Raw genomic sequence first — 8,727 nt, forward strand, 5'->3', positions numbered from 1 at the left:
ATGATTAATACATTATAACAAAACATTCCTTGCACGAAATAAAATACAATTTTTCACTCACCAAGTCCCGTTCGGCAATGTATACAACGTCACCAAGTCTCAGACCGGTTAGAAAACAAAAGTAACTCCTTCAGAGTACAAAAATATCATTAAATAGACTCTTTTACTCGTTTTTTTTATTCTATTTTCTTCTGTTTAAGCAGCAGCTCTGCAAAGACCATCTGCGTATCTCCCTCCTTCAGAAACAGGAAGAGACAAAACAACCCGTTTGGCTGTGGCAAGTCAAGAGCCACGCTGCAACGCGACACTTCAAAATAAGAGTCTAAACTCATTTTTAAGCTGTGTTTAAATAAAAATAAAAGTACCGTGAATTTACATGTTTTTAATCCTAAATTAAATATTATATCATGAAATATAGCATTGCTGACGATCTTTATGATTTTTTAATCATGTTAATCTATTTATTGTCTATTTATCACTTGTAATGTATTTCTTATTGGCTGTTTTTATTAGCAGGCTTTTATTTAGTGAGGCTTTGTAACCCAGGGTTACACTGGTCCTCAGGAGTTTTCACATGTTTGGGGTAACCGGATGCCTCCTGTTTGCATTTCAGAAATGTTTTGACATACTCCTTGAACAAATTATCGGTCTTGTCGGGAAAATGCCACACTTCATCAATGCACACAATCTGGTACCCCTTTTGTAGAGCCTTTTCCAGCTCAAACGATACCCACATTCCTGACAACTGTCTGTTGCTGTCACCGTACATGCACTTGCTACTCTGATTCTGCTGTTCAGCGCAAGGGCGGCACAGCAGGAACATGAGCTTGTTGTGGCTTCTGTAGGGCAGTACAGGGTGATACAGACCTCTTGGCGGTAGCACCGTGCACATGATAAAACCAAAATAATTTTGGACGGTGTCAAAATTACTGTGAATAATTTGAGGGTGGCCAATCGGGTAGCCTTTTGTAGACTGAACTGTCAGGTAAAGACTGCTGAAATTATAATAGTGAATCTTTTCACCTTAATCACAAGCAGCAGTGTGATACAATTTCATGGCATTCGTGCGGCCGCCAACCAGGGCTTTTCTGAGGTTCAGGCATTCTGGCTTTTTGTATTTGCTCAAAAATGCTTTGATTGCCGGGAAAGTTTTCATTAACGACAACCATTCACACTCCCACATCACAACAACCCGCAAACCATGTTGTGATCCCAACATGGCATTTGACACAACCGTGAAAAAAGCAGCCTGCAAATTTGTAGCATGTATTTATGGCAACATTATACCCATCCACAAAATATGGCCCTACTCACTGTTCACCTCCTTTGAGAGCATGCTGTATTGTTTTGTTCTCTGTGTGGGCGACATATTCAAGCCACTGTATCGACACATCTGAATAACACTTATTTTGCTCTATGTGCTCTACATAATATTCATCAGCCCTGGTGTTGAACCTGTGGGGGAAATACCCCTTTTCCAGGTCCTCAAAACCCAAGCTGATGTTTTGGCCAGACAAATGGGTAAAAAGCTGAATGAATCTATCCAGAGCTGTCAGTATGCCTTGTCGTACATCAGGATGACTCTACTATCTCTAATGGTTACAGTAGGAGTGATCCCGTGTTTGCAGTGCTTAATTTGTAAGTCATAAGGTGCCGGAACGCAAAGTACATATGACAGCGCAGGGATGACGAGACGGGCACAGGTCCCGGAACATATACAGAAAATGGTGCTGAAAACAACACGCAAATGCCCACTTGCCATGCTGTGGGACTTACAAGCCTCAATTTCTGATAATATCCATGGTATAAGTGTTATGACAATAATTTACAATTATTTAGGCTATACTCTGCACAGCATGGGCAATTGCCCACATCACCACAGGTGGGACTTACAGTACACAGTCAGCAATTAATTTCTCAACAGGTCTAACTCGTAAAACATAAAAAAAATCAGAGATTACAATAAATAACACAAATCTTCCATTATTATTATTCTCATTATTCAATGCATTATTCATTATTATTATTCCATTATTATCATCTAGCTCTACGAGTTCAGTAAAAATGTTTGCAGGCAACTGAGCCCTAAGGTATATTATCAAGCAGCTCTTTTTGCTTAAACTGGTTGACTCATCCAGCATTAGACTGAGTTTGGGTGCGCACTGTACTATTTTTTCAAACAGTTTCCTTTTCATTTCTTCCGAAATATGTTTCTGTATGTTTACACACGCAACATTGGAGTGTAAAATCCTCCCCATATCGAGTCCATTTAACTCTTGGCAATCAATCTCATGTTCGAAGCCAAGTCAGGGGCCAAAATAAGAAGTCAGGGGTAGTAAGTCTACTTCACCTTGAACTGAGCTGCTGTCCAAACAGCATCCCATCCCTGACCTGTCGCTGGACGTCCCACATTCTTCTCCGCTCAGTGCGCTCTCCTCTCCTTCTGAATCTTCCTGTAAGCGAGCTAATGTCGTGGTTCCCGCCTCTTGCTCCGGCTGCTCTACCGGGCTAGCTGATGCCAGGGTACTGGCCTGTTGCTCCGGCTGTTGGTGGTCCACCTGGCTGACTGCTGGCGCTGTAGCTGGCCCCCACTCCGGCTGGCGCTGAACCTGACCAGCTGCTGCCACGGTACCAGCCTCCTGCCCCAGCTTGGCTAGCTGTCCGTGAACCTGGCTAGCTGCTGCAGCGCTAGCCTCCTACTGCAGCCAGTCCTGCCCGTTAGCATGACCGCTGCAGCTGCCCTCATCGCCGCTTGTTGCTTTTCTGACTCGTTTTGAAGCATCATGCAACTCTTCCTTTTTGAAAAAAGACAGTAAATTCAACTGTCTTTTTGACATGTTTGCGTTGAAATACCGTTTGTTCCTCGCTGCTTGCTCCCCAGATGCGGCAAATTTCCAAAGTTTTTTTTTTTTCTATGTCAGGGGCGTGGTTTGTTGGCCCAGCTTTTCAGTGCATCAACAAATCTCCGACTCTTTCAAATGACGTTAAATCTTTATAAACAACATGAAATTCTTGGGATTTGTTCTGTAAATGAATTTATGCATATTATTATTTTATTTTCTACATTTTAAAAAAACGTCTTTATATTATTATTATTTTATATATATACGAGAGGTGCCGGATCTGCCCAAATAAGTCCCGGAACACAGGGAGGCCAAAATCAAGAGGTGCCGGATCCTGTTCCGGCAGGATCCGGCACAAATTAACCCCTGCGTGTTTGACAAAGTACTCCAACAGAAGGTAATTATCAAAACCCGACGCGTTGTGAGCAGTGAATGTGTAGCCGCAATATTTTGGATGCCTGTAATGTTGTACAAAAGCACTTTTTAGGTTTTTACACACACACTTTAGAGTGTTGAAACAAAACTTGTTTACATGTCCATTGCGCACACAAAATTGGCCTCATGCTTGCCATTATGGTAACGGGTCTCAAAATCATACAGAATGTCATTTTCATTGGGCCCTTGTTTTCCAAGAGGTTGGATAAAACACTGATGAGGGAGCTCACCATCTAATTTGCTCTCCTTGCAGTGTGCGCACACAACGGGTGTGCACTTGTGGGGATTTTTACGATGCCTGTATGTTTTACCACATGCCTCGCAGTATTTCAGGGTGCCGCATGGAATCACATAGTGTGTGGTCTCTTTTGACTTTTGTTGTAGATAGCAATGTGTCGATTTGCAGATGCGTTTACATTGATCACATTTCAGTATTGTGCCTGGGTACTGACTGCACTGTGTAAAGCAGACATTACAGCAATGCTTGCAGTTGTATAGTAGTGGGGTTTCATAGGTACTGACGATACTGACAGACATGAGGAGCCCCGAAAAATCCAGTTGGATTTTCAATCGTGTAATAATATTGGTCATACAAGTATAACTAGATGGTCTGTTTGTGAAGTGTGTCGTGTTTGGAAACACTGTAGGTGTTTGCACCCTGCAGCTTGGTGAAAAATGATAATCTTAACATTTAAATACTTTTCAAATTTAGTAACATCAAGGAAAGATTCCTGGTGTGTGGTCAAACCCCACAGCATTTTGCAACTGTATTGCGTACTCTAATTTTTCTCTATCAGAGACGCCAGCATTGGCAGAGTGTGCAAGGCATAAGCAAAAACATAGGTTGTTGTCTCTGGAACCGTTGATAGGGTTGTACAGAAACTGCCCTTTCTTTGACAAAATCTTGTCATACGGCACATGACCCAGTCTTTACGGTGGCCGGGAGGTGCAAACCAACATTGCAAAATATGAGACAATTTAACATTTTGGAAAACAAATTAACAAGACGTGAAACACATTTACAAGTGACGAGACAAATTTACAAGTGGTGAAACAAATTTACATTTCAGAAAACAAATTAACAAGACGTTAAACACTTGTACAAGTGCCGAGACAAATTTACAAGTGGCGAAACAAATTTACATTTCAGAAAACAAATTAGCAAATACAATCTACCGGAAAGGGAACGTCCCAAATACGGGGTTGACCCGGAAGTGATAACGGGAGCGGGTCAGTTCGATTTGTTGATATTTTCAATGGACGGAGATGGACAGAGACCGAGTCACTTTCTATTTTGAAACGGAACTTTGTTTATTTAAGCAGAAAAAACTTGCTCATCATACAAACAGTTCCTGGAGTACAGAAGCTCAAAGTCCAAAGAGCGTCAGTCTTTTACCTATGGGCCGAATGGAAGAATGGCAAAGGACAGAAAACACGTCCAGGTAAGTTGCACTGACTGTCTTAGTACTTATCAGTACTCGACTAGCGTTATCTGACTCGAGATGACTCAGAAGTGGATCAGTATCATAGTTGACTCATCACACAGATTGAAGCAAGTTAAAAAAAAAAAAAAAAAAAGATTATCTTTGTTGCATCTGAGTGTATAGACATGTTTGGCTCACTGTGAAACTGTGGTGGCACAAATTAGACCATGGAGGGACACCACTTTCTGCATAATTTATGGGAAACACTGATGTATATATGTATAATCTTTTATTTTACCTGTGCATAATACAGGGCGGCACGGTGGCTTTGTGGTTAGCACTGTTGCCTCACAGCGAGAGGGTCCCTCTCTCCCGGTTGGAACAGGGTTCGGTCCGGGCGGGGGCCCTTCTGTGTGGAGTTTGCATGTTCTCCCCGTGTCTGCGTGGGTTCTCTCCAGGGTCTCCAGCTTCCTCCCACAGTCCAAAGACATGCAGCTCAGGTTAATTGGTGACTCTAAATTGCCCTTAGGTGTGACTGTGAGTGTATATGGTTGGCCCTGCGATGGTCTGGCGAACTGTCCAGGGTGTACCCCGCCTTCCGCCCATTGACAGCTGGGATTGGCTCCAGCCCCCCCGCGACCCTTACGAGGACAAGCGGTTACAGAAAATGACTGACTGACTGACTGTGCATAATACATGAAATTAATCTTATCTTTGTTATTTTACTAGATAAACATTGGATTGATGGTGCCAAATGGAACTGACGGAACTGCTCTAAAACCTCTAAGAGGGAAAACACTCCCGTTATTTGTAGACCCAGAGGTAGCAGCATCTGATATACTGAAACAAGCTGTCCAGAAAATGAGAACATTTAACAAGGACATGCAAGAAGGACCATACGTCCTTTTGTATCCAGACTGCTCAGAGGTGGTCCATGTGCCTGGGTCAGAAAAGCCATTCAAATTGGCAGAGTATAAAAAGGAACTAGGAAAGCCATATTCCAGGATCACCTTTTTCATCTGCCTAGAAACACACTTTCAAGGAGGTTAGTGGATCTCATGATTCAATATTTTCCACATATTTTAGATACTCTACTGTAGGATACATGTTCAGTATCCACATAATCTGTTGAATTTTCTGTTTTTACAGCAGTGGATGATACCTCAGACTCTGATTCTGAAATTGTCATTGCATCAAGGAGCACAGCTGAATTCAATCGAGCAGACACTGTGGTACATCAATTATTTATTTATTGTTTTAATACTTATTTATGTATCAATGTATTTATTGATTTATCTATGTCAATACAAACAACCTTTCACCAGTGATATATACTGTACGTAGTAAGGGAACAATTATGGAAGCTATTACAAATTGCTGATAAATTTATGCATTTCCTCTCAGGTTTTTGAACCACTACTCCCAAACACAAATCTAAAAAAGAAAGGTAAGGACATTTTGGCATCTAGCCCTTGTCAGGGATAAACAAATGAATAACATATTTAATGAGACGGCTTTTCGAGTGCTAATCAACCAATAGGAATCTTGGCTGTATTCATTATAGTCTACATTATTTGATGACTGTTGTAGGCCTGAAGGACAGTACTAATTAATTTAATAATTTTGTAATTTTTATCATGTTTCAGAGATGCACCAGGACATTCAGCAACAATTCAGCCTGGACAGGTAATAAGGCAGACTGCAGCAGCCTGATGTTTCTTACTTTCAGTGTTGTTGTTTTGACATTTTAATTTGTTTTTCAGATAGTAATATCTGATACTGATGATATGGATCCACCTGAAACAAATCCAGACAAGACTTCTTGCTACAGGTAAGCCAAAAATCAGTGACTCAAATAATTGTAATTTAACTCATGGGGAAGAAATTTGTTAGTAAGATGTTTTAACATGGAAGTTGTAATTTCCCAACAGTAAATACACAGACCTGTATGCACCAGGTGTGGAGGAAGAGGAGGAGGAGCTGGTTGCAGTCAATGTGGAGAATTTCCAACACACAGCAGTGTAAAATGAGCTTTTGACAGTGGCATTCTAGTGTTTTCATTGTGCAGTATTTCTGGCATTTAAATAATTTTTGTAAAAGTGGCAAATTGTGCACTGTCTGAAATATCTATTAATTAGATCACTTTTGTCAATACAGGGAAGAGATGAACATTACACTACCTGACATTGTGGCAAACTTGTCACTTCCTATTGATCACAAAAGAGTCAGCAGGTTCAACATCTCAAGGGCTAATGTTTGGGATGGAGCAGTCAGAGGTTTCAAGCGTACAACATATTCTGACAACTGTGACATGCTGGTCAGATTTACTGATGATGCTGGAGTTCCTGAGGAGGGAATTGACACAGGTGGTCCAAGACGAGAGTTTTTAACTCTGCTAATGAAACACCTGAAAGACCGGCCCATTTTTGATGGACCAGAAGGACATTGGTTCTTGGTCTACAAGGCAAATGGTATGCATAGGGTTGGATGTGTACTATACTAATGTGTGGTTAATGATCATTAAACATATATTTACCATGGCATGTGCTTTTTTCCGCAATATCTTAAAGTATATAGTGTTTGTTTTAATTTTGCAATATGAATTCATTCACAGCTGTTAGGGAGGACCCCAGGACCCCATTTCCTGTCAGAGGATCTTGTACATTATCTTGCTGGTCAGCCTTCGTTCAAATAAACAGTTAATTTAATAACTGATGAAGAAATAGGGAAAGCTTTGCAAGAGGTGAGAATAGCATAAGGCTACAGTGTGGTAGGGCAGAGTTTTACATCCTGCAGTGTCTTAAGATAATGTTTACTTCCAGTATTGCATACACAGAATTGGCTTCATTTATTAGTTTTTAATAGGGTAGGGTTACACCATGCTATGTATGTCACTGAATAAAAAAAGGCAAGAATGTACAGTACATACAGTTATTTACTAGAGTGTTTATACCCCCCCTTTTTTGTATCTTTCAGATTGAGAATGCTGCTTCATTGGATGCTCTACAGGAGTGCATCATGAGACACAGCACAATGTTACAGACAGCAGGTTGTCTGAGACGTGTGTCTGCTGTGGAAGAAAAGAAAGAAATCGTGGCTGACTACCTCCGATGGTATATTATCGACCGCAACTCATCTGTAATTGACAGGTAACATCATATTTATAATGATGTGGCTTCTTTTTCATGTATTTATGTAATAATCTTTTGTTTGAAATGCCTCATGGCATGTCCTTCTCTTATCAGTTAGTCCCTGTGACAGAATTTGTGTATTAAAACTGATAGCCTTTGTGATGTAAGTCTGTCCATTCCCTGCCTTGTGCCAGTCTATAACTACCCATGCCACCCAACCCTCTCTGTCATTCCTCTGTGTGATTGTGTAGTTTTTAACACTTACCATAGTCATGTGCAAGGCAAAAGAATTTAAGAGTGATGTTCAACACAAAACCATTTTCCCCAAACGTAGACGTGTTTAGGCGGATTGTAATTGTAGGGAAGAGAATATTCAATAGTTTTCTTTAGATAATTTAAATACAGTTGGCACTACACAGCAGTTAAACAGTGTTTGTGTTCACTTTGTAGATTTAAAGATGGTCTTTCAGCCCTGCAGTTTTTGACTGCATTACAGCAACACCCTACTTTGCTGGCCCCTGTCCTGTGCCACTCTGAAAAGCAACTCACTGGCTTTGAACTTGAGAGACTTTTCAAACCTGACCTCAGTCCTTCAGGGAGTAACAGGAGACTTAAAGAAAGTCAAGCTTTGGCCTACTGGGCAGACTATCTCCTTGATTGTGAAGGTTTGTAAGGTATTTTTGTAACTAGTTGGAAAACCACATTACCATGGTGTATCTAAGCATTTTTTCCTTGCAGTAGGCCAGGCTGCTGTGTCTGTGGAGGATATTTTGATGTTTGCAACTGGGCTGACATCACTTCCCCCTTCTGGCTTGGAACCATTGTCACGGATAGAGTTCCTGGATGACTCTCCATTCCCAATGGCAAATACATGTTCAAACTTGATGAAATTAC

At 41.0% G+C, this 8,727-nt stretch overlaps 1 pseudogene; it reads left to right on the forward strand.

The window, feature by feature from the left end:
* Positions 1 to 661: 661 nt before the first annotated feature.
* On the forward strand, positions 662 to 8,517 carry LOC121964288 (uncharacterized; annotated as a pseudogene).
* The last annotated feature ends 210 nt before the right edge of the window (positions 8,518 to 8,727 follow it).

The sequence above is a fragment of the Plectropomus leopardus genome, chromosome 7, assembly GCF_026936395.1.
Source record: "Plectropomus leopardus strain MGB_pleo_1.0 chromosome 7, ASM2693639v1, whole genome shotgun sequence".
NCBI classification, from domain to species: Eukaryota; Metazoa; Chordata; class Actinopteri; order Perciformes; family Serranidae; genus Plectropomus; species Plectropomus leopardus.